The sequence below is a fragment of the Suncus etruscus genome, chromosome 20 (genome assembly GCF_024139225.1).
Source record: "Suncus etruscus isolate mSunEtr1 chromosome 20, mSunEtr1.pri.cur, whole genome shotgun sequence".
Classification (NCBI taxonomy): domain Eukaryota; kingdom Metazoa; phylum Chordata; class Mammalia; order Eulipotyphla; family Soricidae; genus Suncus; species Suncus etruscus.
In genome coordinates this window covers 1087776-1109714 of record NC_064867.1, presented here as the reverse complement: position 1 = coordinate 1109714, position 21939 = coordinate 1087776, and the positions used below count along the sequence as shown (strand labels likewise).

The window sequence follows — 21939 nt, the reverse complement described above, 5'->3', positions numbered from 1 at the left end:
AGCTTCCTTTTTGGATCAGTTGAGTGGTGACAGAAGTAGAAGAAAAAAGGACATTCACTTAGGTTTAAGAGATTCATTTGAGATGAAGTGTATGGAGTGAATAAGGTCAGGATATAGTGAAGAAGGCTTGGTTCCATCTTCATATGGTATTGAGACTCTAAAGAATATAGTGACAAAGTTATGAAATAGGGTCTTATTCAATTTCCAGAAACAGTACTTTGAGTTAGAGATGATCATTTTCATTTTATGGTTTTTGAGGAGATGTATTAAGCTTTCAAGAGGCTAGTTAATTTGCAAAAGGTAGAGCACAACAAGGAAGTGACAGGGCTAGTTCTTAACGTCAAATCTAATTAACACCCATCCTGTGACAGGTTTTTTTTTTTATCCATCTCCTTTACCTCACCTACTCTCTGCCTTTTTTCCCCCCAAAATCTGCACCCACTTTTACTTGTTTCTGATCCATTCTGCCTAATAGAATACATGTAAGAGGTAGAATTTGTTCATAGTCTGAACTCATGTCTATTTGGGGAATGTGAATAATAACAAAATACATAACCTGGAGTTCTGTAGTAACAGACTCTACCCCCACCCCACTGCATCAGTTTTTTTTTTTGAGGGGGGGAAACACACCTAGTAATGCCCAGGGACTACTCCAAGTTCTATAAGTAGGGGTCGTTCTTGATGGGACTCTATGAGCTGTTTTATGCTGGGGATCAAAGCAGGATTTACTGCATGCAAAGCATGTCCTCAGCCTTTTGAGTTACCCTACCTTCTTAATCAGAATCTTCTTTTCCACAAGATCCAGGGATGACTAGTATGATCATTAAAGTCTGAGAAGTCTGCTCACATCTACTTAGATAGCCAATCATATGGTGATATAAATTTGAGTACTCCATTATCACAATATTATAAAAGGAGAGAAAAGACATCATTTAGAAATTTACTGTCATAACCAATACACTGATGTGAATTTATTTCAGTAAATTGGCATGCATCAGCTTTGGATGGTCTTGTTTTGTGTTGGCTTTTGGGGTCTCACCCAGTATTGCTCAGGACTCACTCCTGGATCAGAGCTTATTGCCAGAAACAAATCCTGCTCTCTTATATTCAAAGCATGCTATCCAGCTTTTAAAGTTATTCTTCTCGGGCCGGGCGGTGGCGCTGGAGGTAAGGTGCCTGCCTTGCCTGCGCTAGCCTAGGATGGACCGTGGTTCGATCCCCCGGCGTCCCATATGGTCCCCCAAGAAGCCAGGAGCAACTTCTGAGCGCATAGCCAGGAGTAACCCCTGAGCGTCACAGGGTGTGGCCCAAAAACCAAAAAAAAAAAAAAATAAAGTTATGCTTCTCAATACTCCCCAAGGCATTATACAGACAATACTCCCCAAGGCATTATACAGATTTAATGCCATCCCTCTAAAGATACCCATGACATTCTTCAAAGAAGTGGATCAGACACTTTTGAAATTCATTTGGAACAATAAACACCCTCGAATAGCTAAAGCAATCATTGGGAAAAAGAATATGGGAGGAATTACTTTCCCCAACTTTAAACTGTACTACAAAGCAACAGTTATCAAAACAGCATGGTATTGGAATAAGGATAGGTTCTCAGATCAGTGGAATAAGCTTGAATACTCAGAAAATGTTCCCCAGACATACAACCACCTAATTTTTAATAAAGGAGCAGGAAATCCTAAATGGAGCAGGGAAAGCCTTTTCAACAAGTGGTGTTGGCACAATTGGATAGCCACTTGCAAAAAATTGAACTTAGACCCCCAGCTAACATCATGTACGAAGGTAAAATCCAAATGGATTAAAGACCTCGATATCAGCCCCAAAACCATAAGATATATAGAACAGCACATAGGCAAAACACTCCAGGACATTACAGGCATCTTCAAGGAGGAAACTGCACTCTCCAAGCAAGTGAAAGCAGAGATTAACAGATGGGAATATATTAAGCTGAGAAGCTTCTGCACCTCAAAGGAAATAGTGCCCAGGATACAAGAGCCACCCACTGAGTGGGAGAAACTATTCACCCAATACCCATCAGATAAGGGGCTAATCTCCAAAATATACAAGGCACTGACAGAACTTTACAAGAAAAAAACATCTAATCCCATCAAAAAATGGGGAGAAGAAATGAACAGACACTTTGACAAAGAAGAAATACACATGGCCAAAAGACACATGAAAAAATGTTCCACATCACTAATCATCAGGGAGATGCAAATCAAAACAACGATGAGATACCACCTCACACCCCAGAGAATGGCACACATCACAAAGAATGAGAATAAACAGTGTTGGCGGGGATGTGGAGAGAAAGGAACTCTTATCTACTGCTGGTGGGAATGCCGTCTAGTTCAACCTTTATGGAAAGCGATATGGAGATTCCTCCAAAAACTGGAAATCGAGCTCCCATACGATCCAGCTATACCACTCCTAGGAATATACCCTAGGAACACAAAAATACAATACAAAAACCCCTTCCTTACACCTATATTCATTTCAGCACTATTTACCATAGCAAGACTCTGGAAACAACCAAGATGCCCTTCAACAGACGAATGGCTAAAGAAACTGTGGTACATATACACAATGGAATATTATGCAGCTGTCAGGAGAGATGAAGTCATGAAATTTTCCTATACATGGATGTATATGGAATCTATTATGCTGAGTGAAATAAGTCAGAGAGAGAGAGAGAGAAAAACGCAGAATGGTCTCACTCATCTATGGGTTTTAAGAAAAATGAAAGACATCCTTGTAATAATAATTTTCAGACACAAAAGAGAAAAGAGCTGGAAGTTCCAGCTCACCTCAGGAAGCTCACCACAAAGAGTGATGAGTTTAGTTAGGGAAATAACTACATTTTGAACTGTCCTAATAATGAGAATGTATGAGGAAAATGGAGAGCCTGTCTAGAGTACAGGTGGGGGTCGGGTGGGGCGAAGGGAGACTTGGGACATTGGTGATGGAAATGTTGCACTGGTGATGGGTGGTGTTCTTTACATGACTGAAACCCAAACACAATCATGTATGTAATTAAGGTGTTTAAATAAATAAAAAAAAATAAAGTTATCCTTCTAATTCCCAATTACAGATTTTAATAAACATGCACGGAGAAAATACATTTAAACACTATAGACCAGGTCATAAGTCATCCAATTTATGCCTCATGAAATTCATGTAAGATTATTCAGCCCTCAGATTCCAGGGAGGGAGGGGACTTATGAAAGGTCCAATGACTCACTCTTGTTAGCAGACCTGGTCAATGTCAAGATGGGAGCTTGAACCCCAGTCTTTAGCCCACTATTATTCCTTTACTGACTAGTAGAGGAAAGAAAAATCAGAGTTTGTAGGTTCGAAAATGAAGCAAAGCCCATGTCATTGAGAAGGCAGTACATAGCAGATTCCAAGATTGAGTTGATTCAAACAAGTGCTCCCTAGCAAGTTGACATTTATTTCATCTTGTAATGGAATTTGGCAATGTCTATACCCAGAGATAAAGTGAATTCTTTGGTATCATCATGGAAAAGCAGACTCATAGTAAAGAATATTAAATATGCTAAGGTCACAAAACTATTATGACTTTGAAGAAGGGATTTAATATAATTTTAGATTCTTGAGGAGACGTATTAAGCCATATAAGCCATATTAAGACATATATATCCATATACAAATGAAACTTTAGGTTTTGGACTAAATATGACATCCAGAAAATAATTGTTTTTCTCCATTCCTCTAGAAGCCCTATTAAATTGAGTGTAAAAGAATAATAAATAGATTAAGTATAAACATAGGCCATTCTGTGTGTATGAAAGTGTCTTTATGAGTATTGTGGAAGGAAAGGGTTTGGAAAAATGGAACAGAAGGAAAATTAATTTCTCTGAGAAATAAGGCTACACATTTGCAAATGGTTCTATGACAGCTCAAGTAAAAGAGTACAATAGGAAACTAGAGATGTGAGATGGCAAAACTCTTGACAAAGATACTAATAAATAGCATTCCTAGAAAAAGACAGAGTCCAGCTGGATTTCTGTGGGGGGAATGAGTGAGGAATGGTGGATGGCCAAATATTCTGTTTTTGATGTCTCTTGTCCTGTTGTCTGCCCACGTTATCTTCATATTCTCTAATTAGTTTCTTAAAACACAGTACACATGAAACCAGTGTTGACACTGGGACATCTGCACAAAGAACAGAGCAGGGAGGGGAGGGGGCAACAGGGTGATGAGAAGAGAGGATGACCAGAAATTAACAGGACAGACTCAGAGGGTCTGAGGGAGCAATGAGATTTTTAGAGTATAGGGAAACATCCTCTTTCTGAATTCTTATCCATTATAATTCCAGAATCTTCAGTAAGGGAATGATACACACCTGATTTAGATAATGAGGGGTTGACAGAAAGTGACTCTATCTTATTTGGGACAAAGAGAAATAGAGAGGAAAGATGAGACCTCATATAGGGTTATCCACAGGAGGGCATTGAGCTAGTGGTAATTCTCTAACTCTATCATGAAATTTTGTAGCTGCAAGATTTGGAGACACTTACACTACAGATGAGAAGTCTTGTTTCATTCACAATTTAATATTTGGTTTTTTCATTCAGTGTTGAGAGATTAATTTTTTCATATTTATTTTGAAGATAAGAAAATCAAGGTGAGTGAATTTCAGTACCTTTCCTGAATTGAAGTATAGTTAAAATGGAGGAAAATTTGAACCCAACTGTGTATTACTCAAAAGTTATCTTCAACCTATATTCTGGTTTTATTCACTTAAAACCTATGCAAGGGAGGAGAGATGGTGCAGGGGTCTGCCTTGAATGCAGTTGACCCTTATTTGCTTCCTGGCTCCACATAAGGTCCCTTAACATTGCTAGAGATGATCCCTGAACACAGAGCCAGAAGTAAGCTTCAAGTGCTGGCGATATGGCGGCTAATCTCCCCCACTCCCCACAAAAGCAAAACCAGCCTTCCAAATCCAAAACAAAACAAAACAAAAAACTAAACAGGAACTTTTGCCTTTGGGAGTCCTTTCTACTATCACAAAATCAATATATATTTTTAAAAGTAACCAATCCACTTTCAGTTTCTTTGACTTTTTTCCTTAACAGATTGGGTAGAGCAGTTAGGGTGAAGATTTTTTTCTCCCTCTGGTGTCAGGATCAGACCCATACCGATATGTGCTTTCCCACCAAGTCACACCCCAGGCTCTGGACTTTCAAGGTAAACCATGGACTGATAAATATTCCAGCTCAGTTTTTCTTCATTGTGAAATTGAGTACACCCCATGGAAGACATGGAAGCCTGTGAGACAGATGCCAGCCCTTTGCGTCTTACATAACTGTCCTGATTGCACTTCCAGAACATTTGATTAATAGACCCCTCAATCAAAGAGGTCAGCTACTCCGGTGTTTGACTCGTTCTCCATTTAGCCCCAGCCCCCAGGAGTCAGAGCAAGGAGCACACGGGGTTCCTCCCATTCTGTGAAGAACAAATGCCAGGTGAAATCGAATTGGGTTGAAATCCTGCTTGTTCATTTGCCAGTTTCTCAGATCCTGTTGAGAAAAGCATAAGGTATCAACCTGTAATGGCTGAACAAGTCTCTCCCTAAGTGGAAAACAAAACAAAACTCCTAAACATTTTGTGCACGGGCACCTGGACACATTCAATTCTCTGCCAACAAAGTCAACACTTGGTTGTCTCTAAATTTTGGCTCCGCTGCCTCCACACTTAACTCTCTCCATCGCAGCCAGGTCTGATGTGCAGACAAGCTGAGCTGAGAACAGCTGCATGGTGGATTGGTGTGGTTCAGGTTCATTAGGAAGTGTAACTTCTTAGTAACGGGGTCTCAGGCTTGTGCAGCTCTGCAAGATTATACCAAGGAAAATTAGTGTCTGTCTGGCCCTCACTTAACTCAGGGAAAACAACCAACATGATGATCTCAGAAGCAAACATGTGCAAGCAGAGGATGAAGCAGAAGCTTCATCTGTTTATTGAAACTTGGCAGGATTTTGCCTGTTAGTTTTCATGTTCAGTTGTTCCTTTGCTATGACCAAAGCCCTGTCTTGTGCCAAAGACTCACCTCGCAGCTTTCCTCCAAGTATCAGGCACAGAAATAATTTTTACCTGCTTAAAGCTGGTTGGAACATGCAATTCCAATGTTTTGTGTTTCGGGGCAATTCTTGTTTTTAGATGAATCCAATGCCCAAGAAAGATATTAAGTGCTACTTAGCTAAATCCCCATGTTAACAAGAGAGAAGTGAAAAACAGAATATGTCATGAAAAATTTAAAAACTAATTTTATCTGTGTCCCCAGGATTTGGTTACATTGTCTGCAAAATGAACATTTTGTCCTGAAAAAAACCTACAAGTTATTCAAAGCCTTTACTGTTTCACATACATTAATTTCTGCAAGAGAAAAAGTCAAATCTTGAAGATAAAAACTCAGAGGTGGATAAAGAGAAATTTTTCTCTTGAGGCTCAACTGCATTCAACAGACAGAATTGACCAGAGCATGGCATTGCTTCAATTCAATTAATGACTGCTGCTATGTCTCACAGTGAGGCCACCCATTCTCTCTGTCTATAACTGCCCATTCTCTCTGCCTATAACTTGTAGGATATTATTGGACCAGATCTTACCTACAATCTACATATAGGTCTTACCTTTATTTCTCTCCAGAAAGAAAATATTCTTTACACAAGCAAAAGACATTTACACATGTAGGATTCCCCCATAGCCTGGCCTCTGCCTATTTCTCCATCACTATATTTCCCCCTCTTCTTTGTGTCCTTCCATTAGTCTAACAGTCGAACATTAGTCTAACACCTCTCCCTCCTGTTAATCCGTGCCCCATTGATGCAATCTCCTATTCTGTTAACATCTATATAGCCTGTTTTACTTCACACCTGCAGTCTCCTAGCCTAGCCTTATCATCTCTTATATTGGTTCACACCTGCAATTTTCTATCCTGGTTGGCACCTACTCAGTCTTCAAGACATATACTTCTGGATCCCTTGGGTATATCCATAAGGTAGTTCTCCACGTACAAACAAAAACAAAACAAAACAAAACAAAACAAAATAAACACTCTGTGACCTAAGCAGGAGAGAGAGAGAGAGAGAGAGAGGAGAATATTCTGAGTCTGAGTTGCAGTAGAAATCTGTCACTCCTTCCTCATTCTTCTCAGATTATGTCAAAGCTTCAGTTACTTCTAGACTCACTTAAAGACAATGGATTTGAGTTCTTAGATAACAAAGTCTTTGATCAGACCTGGTGTCCCAAATGCTCTCAAATCCTATCCTCACAGTTAGGTAAGGGTAGCTTGACAGGGAAGTTATACTCAACATCACAGAAAATAGTGAGGAAAGGGAAAGAAATTGAGCAAGGGAGGAAAAACGCACATATGTAAGGTCTGGAACAGGGGGCTGAGGGGTCTTAGATTCATTGGTTGTATTAAGAAAGGGCAGAACTGGGGCTGGCGAGGTGGCGCTAGAGGTAAGGTGTCTGCCTTGCAAGCGCTAGCCAAGGAAGAGCCGCGGTTCGATCCCCCGGAGTCCCATATGGTCCCCCCAAGCCTGGGGCAATTTCTGAGCGCTTAGCCAGGAGAAACTCCTGAGCATCAAATGGGTGTGGCCCGGAAAAAAAAAAGAAAGGGCAGAACTAAATACCCAAGTCAGAGTCAACAACAATAAAATCATGAGATCCAAACTTTAAAAGATGCCCGTTATGATGGCAGGCTGCAGTAGGGGTGGTAGCAAGGGATGGATTCTGGGAATTTTGGTGTAGGGAGATTGACTCTGGTGGTGAGATTGGTCCTGAAACATTGGATGTCTAAAACCCAACTATAAATAGCTTTGAAAAACACAATGGTTTAAATTAAAAACATTTAAAAGAAGAAAAAATAATAAGAAAAAATATATACAGGGCCAGAGAGATAGTACAGTGGGCAGGGCATTTGCAAGCTGAGGTTGCCAATCCTTTTCCCCCTCTGAATTACCCTCGTGCTTAGCCTTTCTTTCCTCAGCACATATGAAATGCATATTTAAATATTACTCCTTCAGGAGGGAACCAGGTTATTTACCTCTATTCAACCTTGACCATTCAGAGAGACTAGTTGTGTCCAAAACAAATCTGAAGCTTTTTCTTGGCTCCTCAGGTTTGGTTGTTCAGACTTGCTAGTCCCCACTACCTCTCAACTTGCCTGTGTTTCTTTTCATCCTAGTCTTTTCACCTTAGAGCCTAATTCCTTGTCCTTCTAGGTTCTCTTTATACTTCCCCTAGAGAAGGCTTTGTTTACTCCCTTCTCAATGCCAGACCCAGACGCATGGAAAGCTTTCCTCACTGTGATCAGACAGGAGGAGGCATAAGAAAGAAGGTTGTTTGTGGGTGAGTTAGGTGTGGGAACTCAACACTGGAGGGTGATTATTTATTTGTGTGTGTGGTGCTGGGAATGGAACAAAAGGCCTTGAGCATATAAGGTATTCTATTTTTTAAAGCATCTGGCCATAAGACACACATAGTTTTTAGATGTTTTCCTCCCCTGCACTCAGCTTTCAGCTCAAGATGTCATTTGCTCCATAAGACACATCTTTTTTGGGGGTACAAAAATATGCTAAGTACTTTTTTGGGTATGAAAAATATGATTAAGTACTCTCTTGCTGAGCCACACCCCTTTCTTTGAAGGGTGGTTTTTGATCTGGAGGATTATTTCTGAGAACAGTAGCATTAAGTCTATAGAGCCACTAAACAGCGTCTGGAAGATCTTGTAGAGTTTTCCTTAAGAGCAGTACAGCATTGGTTGACTTTCCCTACAATACAGAAAGATACTGATTGTGCACCAAGATACCGAGTGACCAGGAGATAAGATTCAGAGATTAAGAGAAAGTATGGAGACTTCATTGCCTATAATTATCTCCTTACTCTATGAACACTCTGATAAATGACAGTAAAAACAAAGACTCCATAGGAACAATGAGAATCCCAAAGGGAGGAATGTTGGTCCTAAATTCAACAAAATTTGGTGACCAGAATGTGCGTGGAAAAAGCAAGAAAGAGTAGTATAATAGAGCCAGGTATAATGATGGAGTGCCAGTTGGATAGTTATTGAACCAAGTCAGTTAGCTTTTCCTGAAATCCTCCTCAAGGGTTTAACACTAGGAAATGCCCGCAATTGTAAAATCCATAAAGGTTATTTGGAAAGCTCATGCGGCTGATCTGAACTGAACTCCTTGGGGGAGAAATCGACTTCAACTGACACAGAGCTTTTGATAGCCTTGCCTTTTCCACGGACTTGTGCACAGCCAGATGTTCCACCAGAACAATATTGTGTTTGAGAAAAAATGATTTCTAAGAAGATTAATAAAAATTGTAAAGCAATACTTTGGCAAGACAGAAGAGTAGACTTGAGTTGGGATTGGGATATGAGTTAAAGCTGACAATACTTTAAAAGAGAAGTTAAGATGTGATGACCTAAAATTGTGATTTCAATCCTTCCCAGAGTAACAATATATTCAGAAATAATGTTTACAAAGCATTGGAATCAAATAAAGAAAAGCAGTTATTCAAAGAACTTCCTTTGTCATTTTGAGGAATTGGAAAATAAATGTGCTGTTGTTTTGGTTTTGGAGACACATTCAGTGGTTGTGCCAGGGACCATGTGGTGCCAGGAATGGAACCCAGACTTTCTTCATGCAAGGCAAGTGTGCTAGACCTTATAGCTAAGCTTTTGGATCCAATCATTCTTATCTATAGAATCTCTTTGCAATAATATAAAAGGACTGTTTATCTAATTTTAGGATGGCTCAAGAAAAAAAGTTATAACTGAAATAATTAACTCATGAACACAGATTTAAGTTGCTAGCAAACTAAGTTATGTAATGTCTGAAAGGGAAATTATGTAATGATTAACAAATGAGGGCTGCTTTCCGGAAGGAATGACATATGAACATTAATGAACAGAATATGCAACCCACCACATAACAGACTAAGAACGATTCTATGCAGTTGACAAAGAAGGACCTAATAAAATTTCACATTGCTTCATGATTTAAAAACAAATAGCCATTTCTTTTGTTTGTTGGTTTGGTTTGGTTTGGTTTGGTTAGGTTACACCTGGTGGCTCTCAGGTTGTGTGTTGGCCACATGCAAGGCAAAATCCTTACCACTGTGCTATCTCTCCGGCCCCCAAATAGCCATTTCTGGGTCTAGAGAGATAGCACAGCAGTAGGTCGTAAAGTGAACAAACACTACCTATAGAACTACCTATAGAGACTTTAGAAGATAAGAGAGAAGAATAGTTTCACAGCCTTGAATGAGGGGAAATCTCTAGGAAAAACCTCATTGCTCTAGGAAGCTGTGAGGGTGGTGTAAATGTGGGACAGCCACCAGGTGATGCTATCCTGCCGTAGCCTGAGAACAAAGTCCTGGCAGATCTGTAGGGCTGTTTATCCTCTCACTAAGGATGAGCTTAGACAGAAAACCCAGCCTAGGAAACTTTCTTTACCCTTCTCTTTATAACCCAGTCAATGACTGTCCCTTCTCCAATACTCCATGCCAGACCATTTTGAAGCAAGCCACCCTGCTCAATCCACATTCTTCCTTCCTATCTCTGAGCAGACATAACCATCTACTTAATTCTGAGATGAATTCTCTTTCCCCCAAGCAAAGGAAATGATGGGTCATTTCCTGAGGCACCTGAGCAGGATTTAGAAGCTTTGGAACTCAGTGGAAAATAAGAGTGAAGTGAGGTGCTAGACTTTCACCAAATAACCAAGATTTCAGACAGAATTATTAATTTTTTGGGGTTATTTTTTTAACTTTTTATTTTGATCACAATGGCTTACATATCTTTCACAGTAGTATTTTAGGTACATGTTAACATTGAATCACAGAAATATCCGTCAGACAGAATTATTTAATAGCCACTCCTAGTATAAATGTGAAGTAAGGTATTCTTCGGAGAATTAACTTTTTTTTTTTTTTTTGTCTTTTGGGTCACACTCTGGTGAAGCTCAGGGGTTACTCCTGGCTATACACTCAGAAATTGCTCCTGACTTGGGGGACCGTATTAACTAATTGGTTCATCTTTCTCCTACTTCACAACTCTTTCTTCTTTCTTTCTTTCTTTCTTTCTTTCTTTCTTTCTTTCTTTCTTTCTTTCTTTCTTTCTTTCTTTCTTTCTTTCTTTCTTTCTTTCTTTCTTTCTTTCTCTTTCTTTCTTCTTTTTCTTTCTTTCTTCTTTTTCTTTTTTATCTCCTCCCTCCCTCTCTCTTCCTTCCCTCCTTCCCTCCCTCCCTCCCTCCCTCCTTCCCTCCTTCCCTCCTTCCCTCCTTCCTTCCTTCCTTCCTTCCTTCCTTCCTTCCTTCCTTCCTTCCTTCCTTCCTTCCTTCCTTCCTTCCTTCCTTCCTTCCTTCCTTCCTTATGAAACCTAAGCCACATGTATGCACTTTACCACTGAGTCACGTCCTTTGTGCTGAAACAAAATTTTCCAAACACCTGTATAAGATATGCTTCAATTAGGAAGTGAGGTGTAACATTTTTCTGTTACAATTAGCAAAATCCTGAGAAACAGTTTCTGCTTAGAAGGAAATATAAGTTTTAGTCCTATGATAAGTGAGAGAGCCAAGAGCCAAGCTACATGTAGTTACTGAGTATTCTAAATGTGCTCTCCGCTTTCTCTCTGTCTCTCTCTGTCTCTCTGTCTGTCTCTGTCTCTGTCTCTGTCTCTCTCTCTCTCTCTCTCTCTCACACACACACACACACACACACACACACACACACACACGCACGCGCACACACGCACAAATTTAGGAGGGCTAAACAATTCCCCCAGAGCAAACAAATCAGTGCTGAGCAAAGGTAGGACTGACCTATGGACCCCAAAGTCTAGCTCCTTTGGTCTTGGTTTGCATGTTTGGTTTTCTTATCAGCAGCATGCAACTCTGGCCACAGGACACTGTAGGGGTAGGGTCTGCTTAATGTAAACCTGTGAAAACCTGGAACTCTTGGGTTCTTTCTCACCTTACCCTCTAAATATTTATCAACAATACTTGAGACAGAGAGTGGGGAAAACACTTGTCTTGCATGTAGCTCACTCTGGTTAGACTCCCAGCTCCACATTTTTGAGCACTTTCCTGCACGGTGAGCCAGGAATAAGCATTGAGTACTGCTGGTCGCCCCCCCCATACCCCCTAAAGCACAAAACCCAATAGTAATTGAGGGCTGCCTCTCCTAGATTGTGATTAGGGATGATGAGGGGAGAGACGAGGTGTCTCTGCTCTGTTCTGTTTATTTTCCGGAAGCCCAAACTGCTAGAGATGTACAAACACAATTGATAAAAATCGACTGGGCTAGGGCGGAGAAAGCAAGGAAGACAAATTGCTGCAGCTTTGAGGCCAGGAAATGGGTCTTTGATGGACACAAAGAAAAGAAATGCTAGCTAGAGCCCCTTAAATTGCACTGCAGGGGTCTGAGCTCTAGAGAGGTGCGCAAGGATCTCAAGCGAGCTCCGTGCCAATCCAGACGGGGAGCTGGAAGCATTTACTCCTTAACTTTCAGCGGCTGCTGACCCAGCACCCTTCATTCCAGGCACTGTGCCAGGCGCTGAGTGCTGAGCTGACGCAGCACAGGCCCCTGGAAGCTTAGTCTAGCTGGGTAGATAAGACCTGGACAAAAATAGCCAAATACAAAGCACCAAGTAATGTATTTCACAGAAGTGATTTGCCAACGTACTGGGGCATCCAGGATTTGCTTCAAGAGGGAGGAAGCTTTGTAATAAACTTAAACCTATTAGGGAGGTGTTGAGCAGATAGAGAATGGGCAGTATGGGAGCAATCCATGTTCCTCCTCTGCCCAAAGGTCCACATCCTGACTTCTAGAACCTGTGACTATGCCAAAGGGGATTTCACACTGTAATTAAAGTTATAGATATTAAAATAGAGCGATTATTCTGGATTATCTCGGTAAACTCAATTAAATCACGTGCACGCCTAAGAGCAAAGGACTTTGTTTGGCTAAGGTCCAGAGATTGGGCAGAAGAGGCTGTCGGAGAGATCACAGAGAACCACCATGCCCCTGTTGGTCCTGGGATGGAGGGTGCACATGCTAGAGCCGAGTGCTCTTGAGGGGACTACGGGGGTGGGAGCAGGGGATGGACCCATCAATAAGGACAAAAGACCTCAGTCTGATAGTAGCAAGGAACTAGACTCTGCCAATAATCTGAGTCCACAAGTATATGCAGAATCTAAACCTCCCAACAAATACCCATCAGTTATTACCTGGTTTTTTGCTTAGGAAATCTAGAGCAGAAAAACCAGCCAGGTCAACTTCTATTTCTTTTTTTTTTTTTTTTTTTGGTTTTTGGGCCACACCCTGTGACGCTCAGGGGTTACTCCTGGCTATGCGCTCAGAAGTTGCTCCTGGCTTCTTGGGGGACCATATGGGACGCCGGGGGATCGAACCGCGGTCCGTCCTAGGCTAGCGAAGGCAAGGCAGGCACCTTACCTCCAGCGCCACCGCCCGGCCCCTCAACTTCTATTTCTTTCTTTTTCTTTTTCAGGCCACACTAGCTGTGCTCAGGACTTACTCCTGGCCAGGAGCTCAGATATCACTCCTGATGGGCTTGGGGGACCAGATGGGATATTGAGATCAAATCTGGGTTGGTTGCATGCAAAGCAAGTGTCCTACCTGCTGTACTATCTTTCCATTGACTTGTTCTCCTGACCTACATAACTGTAAGATAACTTTTGCTATTTTTAGGATTTTTTTAAAAAGTAGACTTGGTAGTGTGCTCAGGGACTATTCTTGGTTCTTTGCTCTGGTATGAATTCTGGGTGAATCAGGGAACCATATGTGGTACCAGGAATTTGAATTGGGAATGATGAGATACAAGGCAAAGGCCTTAACCCCTATACTGTCTCTCTAGCACGGTTAATTTTTTAAGCCTTAACATCAGTTCTGGGGGCTGGGCGGTGGCGCTAGAGGTAAGGTGCCTGCCTTGCCTGCGCTAGCCTAGGACGGACCGAGGTTCGATCCCCCGGCGTCCCATATGGTCCCCCAGGCCAGGAGCAACTTCTGAGCGCATAGCCAGGAGTAACCCCTGAGAGTCACCGGGTGTAGCCCAAAAACCAAAACCAAAACCAAAACAAAACAAAGTAAAAAAAAACATCAGTTCTGGCAGCAACAGACAGGAATATATCAAGTTTTCTCCTATAAGGTAAAGACTTGCACATATACGACCCTTTATCCCAAGACTGTTCTAGGTTTGTCCACACACCAGCCACACTTCAATCTACATGCTCAAGTACAGACTTAGAAAGTTGATCAATGCCTGTTAGGATGGTCACTTTTTGTAGTTCTTTCCTGACCTCAGTCTGAGTTCACGGTGTGTGTGCATGTGGGGGCTGTCTTCTCCCTCCTTTTCTCCCACCTGTAAGGAGTACCAAGGGCCATGCAGATGGAAACTTTAGTATTAGGGAGAGTTTAGATAGAAAAGTTAAGCTACTAGTAGGACCAGAGAAATAGTACAGTGGGTAGCCATCTTGCCTAGCGCACCTCTGACCCCAAATCCCTATCACTCTATAAGATGCCCATAACCCCACCAAGTGTACTTCTGAGGGAGAAGCCAGGAGTAAGCCTCGAGCACTGCTGTGTCTGGCCCCTAAACCAAAAATCAAACAAACAAAACAAAACAACCCCTCAAGTAAAAGACAACCCCCCCAAACAAACCATTAGTGATGTGGCAACAAAGAAGCCTTCCATTGGACCACTGCCACCCCATCCTTCACATCAGATTCTCCTGAATTGAGGTGCATGATCAGAGGAATGAAATAGAATTTGGAGACTCTAGTGTCCCTGAATGAAGAGGCCACAGCTCTGTCCCCCAGGGGTGCAGATTGTCTTAGTAGGCTTGCAGAGATGAAGTGTGTAGTTAGTTGTCAGTGGCTCTTTATTTTGGCGGGAGTTTGACAAGCCATGGCATTGCTCAGGGCTGACTGACTTTTGGCTCTGTGCTCCCAGGTCACTCCTGACTGCTGAGTTTCACTGGGTGCAGGAATTGTCCAAGAGAGCATTCTGGGCAGGGACTGAGAAGAAAACCGCCACTATTTTGGGGAGCTCCCAGGGCACCACATACTGCCTGGCAGAACACTGTGACGAGTGTTTTGGGCTCAGAGGAATCTGAGTCATAGGAGATGTGGGGCTAGAGTCTGACAAGAGGATGTTGAGGGCCTAGTGGCCTTGTGGGTGGCCAGCAGGAAGCCAGACTCTGTTTTTTTTATAATTATCTTTATTTAAACACCGTGATTACAAACATGATTATAGTTGTATGATTACAGTCATGTAAAGAACACCCCCCTTCACCAGTGCAACATTCCCACCACCAATTTCCCAGATCTCCCTCCTCCCCACCCCCCTACACCTGTACTCGAGACAGGCTTTCTACTTCCCTCATTCATTCTCATTGTTATGATAGTTTTCAGTGTAGTCATCTCTCCAACTGCACTCATCACACTATGTGATGAGCTTCATGTCCTGAGCTGCACCTACCAGCCCTCATCTCTCTTGTCTCTGAGATACTGTTAAAAATGTCTTTCATTTTTCTTAAAGCCCATAGATGAGTGAAACCATTCTGCATCTTTCTCTCTCCCTCTGACTTACTTCACTCAGCATAATAGATTCCATGTACATCCATGTATAGGAAAATTTCATGAGTTCATCTCTCCTGACGGGGAAGCCAGACTCTGAATGTGACAGAAGCAAAGAGTGTGTCAGGGCTTGGAAGCAGGGGTGGGAGAGTATATTGGCACAGTATGAAAGCAGGAAGGGTAATCTGGGGCTGAGTCCTCATATGGATCTGCTTATGGTTTCTGAAAGTTTGTTTTAGGGACCATCCCTGGCTGGGTCCAGGGGATCTTATGGTGCTTGTGGTGGAACTTGGGGCTCTTGTCAGCAAAATCTGCCTCAGCCAACACTTTGAGCATCTCCTGGTGAGTGCAGTTAGAGGAATAACTACACTGACAACATCATGACAATGTCAATGAGTGATAGAAGTGGAAAACCTGTCTCAATTACGGGGGGAGGTGGGTAAATTGGGGACATTGGTGGTGGTGGTGAAGAGTTTTTTTTAAGACTGAAACCCAACTACAATCATGTTTGTAATCAAGGTGCTTAAATAAAGATATTATTAAAAAAACAAATAGGAGCTTGCTGTGTGTGTGTGTGTGTGTGTGAGAGAGAGAGAGAGAGAGACAGACAGACAGACAATAAGAGAGACAGAGGCAGAGAGACAGAGGCCTCATACATACAAAACAAGTGCTCCAGCACTGAACCATAGCCTCCTTTCCCAATGGCTTCTGAAAACTCTCGAAAGGAATCACAAAGCAGAGCCTTTCAGAGCTCCTGGAAGGACATAGGGTTGGTGCTGTTCCTGATGAGGTCCTGCAGACAACTGATGAGGGGCAAGCACTAGTGGTCGTGGGTTAGATACCAGAGAAGAGCAGAGAGAGATCAATGGCAGGGCACTAAGCAAGGCTCAGGCAGCAGAGCAACGTGACCCAACTGCATAGCAACTTCCCTTCCAGACCTGTCGAAGGAAAGGTTGCCTACAGGTACAAGTGGCAAAGGTAGAGATCTGGTCAGTGTGAGAGAAGGCAAAAATCCCCATAATCTATCTCTGCTTTCTAGAGCAGCTGTCTTCATTGGACCATGCAGCTGAGTATTCATTCCCTTTGTAAGGCTGAGAAGGGAGCAAGCAGACTCCAGCTAAGTTATGAGAATTCTGTTCAGCAGGACCCAGGAAGGGGACTCTGTCATAATAGGACCACTGACACTGCTGGAATTCAGAGACAATTGCCGAAGAACCTCCATAGCAGGAGAGTTCACTGGGGTCATATAAAAACAAGGGCACCCAAAAAAAGTCACATTCAAATAGTACCCAAAGGTAATAGAAATGATGGGGGTGCAATTCAGACCAGAGAAGGGACCATTAAGACAATAATAGTTGAAAATGATCACTCTGGACAAGTACTGGTAACTGAAAGTAAGTAAAGTGATGATGCATGATGCCCCTTCAGTTCATAGTATTGCAAACCATAGCACCTAAAAGGAAAAAATAAAAAAAAGAGGAGTAAGAGAGATTGGAGAGATTGGGCTAGTGAGAAAGAGAGTCACACACACACACACACACACACACACACACACACACACACAGAAACAGAGACAGACAGAGACTGAGAGAGACTATAAACAACTTTTAACTCTCTCTCTGGTGATGCTTTAATAAAGAAAAAAAATCACACACACCTCCATCTTGGTCTGAAACATACATTCTTGTAGCTTTTATTTGCTATGCTCAGGGCTTACTCCTGGCTCTGACTGTACGTCAGGAACCCTATGTGGTGCCACAGATGGAACTTGGGTCAGTTGTGTGCAAAGCAAGTGCCTTACTACCTACTTTCTCTTCAGCCTTGGCTATTAAGTTCTTCACAATAAGCCGTAGGTGGAATGTTGAGGTTCTTTCTTTTCTTTCCATTTTTACTATCATCACTGACTTTACTACCATCATCAGATTAATCAGACCCCCTGTGTGATACACAGAAATTGCCTGAGTTATATCATTGATCTGGGGCTTTATTTTAGGAGGACTCTTTCCCTGATGCAAAATATTTGTCCATGGTTAACAGGCGTGATCTTGGCTAAAATTTCAAAGTTGACTTTTAAGAAATCATTAATAGGTCAAGTTTAATAAATTTAGTGCCTGCCATATACAATGAAGACCTAAGAGTAATATTTTGGTGCAGTTTCTTTGGAGGAAGACAGTAATGTTTTCAAAGGAATTTGACTTTCTTCACTTTGGTTTTTTGCAATCAAGCTCTCACTGATCATGATACATTGGACCATGAAGGAGCTTGGAGCTGCTCAAAGCAAGTAGAATCAAGGTAATGGAAACAGATTGATTTTACTTCTCTTTGAATTTTACTTTGCTCAATAGTATAAATCAAGGTTAGAATGCCATGAGTCAAGGCATGGTGAAATGAAGTTGTCAGGAAATGTCAATTTTGTTCTTTAGAAGCATCTTTATCTTTTTTAAAAAATCCATATGATCAAACAAACACTTTGATTTTTGGTTTACTAGTATTAGCACAATTCATTTTTCTCAAATGGTGAACTTTGAATAAATCTGTGATCTAGTCATAGTTCCAGAAAGAAAAAAAGCTACTTTAGTTTGAGAGTTTAACATGAATATCAAGTGTTGACATTCATTAAGCATTTTCATTTCAGTAAAATGACATTTGAAACCCTAATATCTAGTTCATGGAGATAACTCATACTATTGGGAAAACAGAGTATAACATTGCTCTATCAAATGAGACATTACCATGTTTTTCATCACACTTGTAATATTACTCTTTAATCATATCCCATGCATATTCTTATCTGTAATTTTTAATTAACTTTATCCTACAGAGCATTTGGGAAATGTCTACAGTTGAGGAAATTAATCCATTGCACAGGCACACATATAGGCCCACAAACAAGGCATTTGTTTCTAACCTGAATTTCTGCAATATGATGATAGGGAGACTGGAATCCAAGGCTCTCTAGTGATGGCTGATACTTTCTATCTCCAGAGGACTAGACGATCACCAAATGCTATTATTTCCACCCTTTGCATATAGCTTGTTAGAATCTCATTCATATTCATGTTATCAACACCTGTGAATCTATTTTAGTTGTTTTCGGGTAATGGATGGCCCATGTGTTTGATTTTTTATGTTTGATCATTCATAATATCTAACAAACTCTATTAATTATAAATAATTAGTCACCATGATTCATTAATGCTTGATTGGTACTTAATGATTATCGAGTACTTACAGTTGCCACTCTAAATCTTAACAAGCTATAGGTTAAGTAAGGTTAGTTAAATGGTTTCTGTTGCATTCTAATAGCCCTAGATTGCAAAGGTGTTTCATTATTTACAAGTCCTTTGAATACTAGTACATATTAGCAACAAAATCAAAATTTCAATTGATCCAATATAAGTTCATGGAGCATGATTATGCTCTAACTCTATGATAAGTGACAAAATAATTTAAAACCTAAAGGCATATGTGTACAAAGATACAAATGTGCATTAAGATACAAATTTTGCCCCAATAATCTAACATGTCCTAAGGCAGGGTTCTACAAGAAAAAGAATTGGGCACATAAATTACTTTCTTTATGTACATTTAGATAAGCATGGAGATTTATTTCTGATTTTTAAATACAGTGTAATTGAGGCTTCCACTGGTGCTTTGTGGGGAAACCAAGATAGAGAACTGAATGCCCACCATCTAGAATAGGAGTCCCCAGATTTTTAAAACAGGGGCCAGTTCACTGTTCCTCTGACAGTTGGAGGGCTGGATATAGTCTTAAAAAAACTATGAAAGCATTCTTATGCACATTGGAAATATCTTATAATGAGATAAAAAAAACAAAATGGGAATAAATATAATATTTAAAATGAAGAACAAATAAACTTAAATCAACACACTTACCAGTACTTCAATGGGAAATATGAGCCTGCTTTTGGGTATTGAGATAATCATTGTCTGGTTCCATATTTGTCACTGCTAGTCATAACAAGTGGTGCAAGCATGCATCAATTATAAGTAAAATAAACATATATACAGTGCTACAAAAACAATATACCAGCAATAACTTAGACCACACAGAGACATACAGCTGCACTGCCCATCAATATAGGCCGATCAGTGCCCATCAGTGCAGCTTACCAGTTCACATCATTTCAGCCTCAACAGTGCTCAGATTGATGGAACTCCACGTTTTCTTCAGGCTCACATTGGTGTGGTGTGGAAACCAGCACAGTTTCAGAGCCAGTTTTCCCACCACCTTTCCAGTCCACACCAATATATGCAAACCGCCCCGTGCTCTGTGAACTTGCACAGGAATCTGATCACATGGGTGAGAACACCCATGAGGTCAGATTCCACTGCAGGAAAAAAGAAGGCACATATAGGCAGATGGCTATGCAAGTTCATATGGCTGAATTGCACTGCTCAGAGGTCACAACAGTGTGAACTGGGGCTTACACAGAACACAACATATAACATCATACACGACTGAAGAGCACACACACATATCTATCTATCTATCTATCTATCTATCTATCTATCTATCTATCTATCTATCTATCTATCTATCTATCTATCATCTATCTATCATCTATCTATCTATCTATCTATCTATCTATCTATCTATCTATCTATCTATCATCTATCTATCTATCTATCTATCTATCTATCTATCTATCTATCTATCTATCTATCTATCTATCTATCTATCATCTATCTATCATCTATCTATCTATCTATCTATCTATCTATCTATCTATCTATCTATCTATCTATCATCTATCTATTTATCTATCTATCTATCTATCTATCTATCTATCTATCTATCTATCTATCTATCTATCTATCTATCTATCTATCTATCTATCTATCTATCTATCTATCTATCTATCTATCTATCTATCTATCTATCTATCTATCTATCTATCTATCTATCTATCTATCTATCTATCTATCTATCTATCTATCTATCTATCTATCTATCTATCTATCTATCTATCTATCTATCTATCTATCTATCTATCTATCTATCTATCTATCTATCTATCATCTATCTATCTATCTATCTATCTATCTATCTATCTATCTATCTATCTATCTATCTATCTATCTATCTATCTATCTATCTATCTATCTATCTATCTATCTATCTATCTATCTATCTATCTATCTATCTATCTATCTATCTAATCATGCACTGTCAAGTAAATTGGGTTTCCTACTCCTCACCTGTGTGAAGAGCTGGATTAAGTTTCCATGGGGCCTTACGGCAAATTACCAGTTTGGGACCCCATGCGATAACACTGACCACTGACCATTTGCGATAACAATGAGCACTGACAATTTGCATTCTCACTGTGATGCAACACCCCTAGAAACCACCTCATCCAACTAATCAACTTCATAGCAAAAAAGGCTCTCCTCACTTCAAAAATTAAGCCAAAACTAAAAAAGACAGTATGGTAATAATATCCAGAGACAATAGAGATGAGGACCTGAAGGACCAGCCCATGATATGAAGCTTACCGCCAAGAGAGATGAATACAGTTCGAGTACTAGCTAAGATGTTCTTAAGATCCCATGAAGGGTCTTTTCAGATGGCCACTGAGAGTTGCCTGTGGTTTGTTCACTGGGTCCCCTTCCTAGCCCCATTCATTGGGGCTAGGCACATATAATAATTACCTGATACTCCTTCCATGATGACTGAGAAAGTCTACTGGAATGAGAAGATCTGGGAAATGGGACGAGAGACCTTCTGCCCAGACTTTCAAGTTATTGTGTAACACCATGATGGACTCCTTGCAGAGGGATTTGGTTTAATGAACAAAAAGAGAAAAGGCATTGCCCCTGTCTCTAAGAGCAAAGTCTGAAGGTTAGGATTCTGAACTAATGCATATGTTTTTGTGCTTTAGTCACCCAAGCTGGCTTCATCACTGTCGTTGCAGCTGCAGGGAGGCATCTATTCCTTTTATCAAAATTAGTTTAAGCTAAATGGTCTCTCTGGGTTCAGCGGAAAAGGTTAGAGCAGGGTGGCCTTTTTTGGAGCCATTCTATCATATTTTCCAAACTTTAGGCCTCAGGTCAATTTATTGTAGATTTTCCCAACCACATAGGTAGGATCCTTGTCAGGTGCTTTTCTTCCTTTGGATCAGAGCCTGTTCACTCTTTTCTTTTTGGTTTATTTGCTTATTTTTGGTTTTTCGGCCATACCCGGTGATGCTCAGGGGTTACTCCTGGCTTTGTGTTTAGAAATCACTCATGGCTTGGGAGACCATATGGGACGCTGGGGATCGAA

At 40.8% G+C, this 21939-nt stretch overlaps 2 protein-coding genes across 2 annotated transcripts in view; one reads left to right on the top strand and one right to left on the bottom strand.

The window, feature by feature from the left end:
* Window positions 1-21939, top strand: part of EIF1B (eukaryotic translation initiation factor 1B) — a 634827-nt gene that overhangs the window by 92969 nt on the left and 519919 nt on the right.
* GORASP1 (golgi reassembly stacking protein 1) overlaps window positions 1-21939 on the bottom strand; it is a 737102-nt gene that overhangs the window by 554808 nt on the left and 160355 nt on the right. The gene's annotated exons all lie outside the window — the stretch shown is intronic.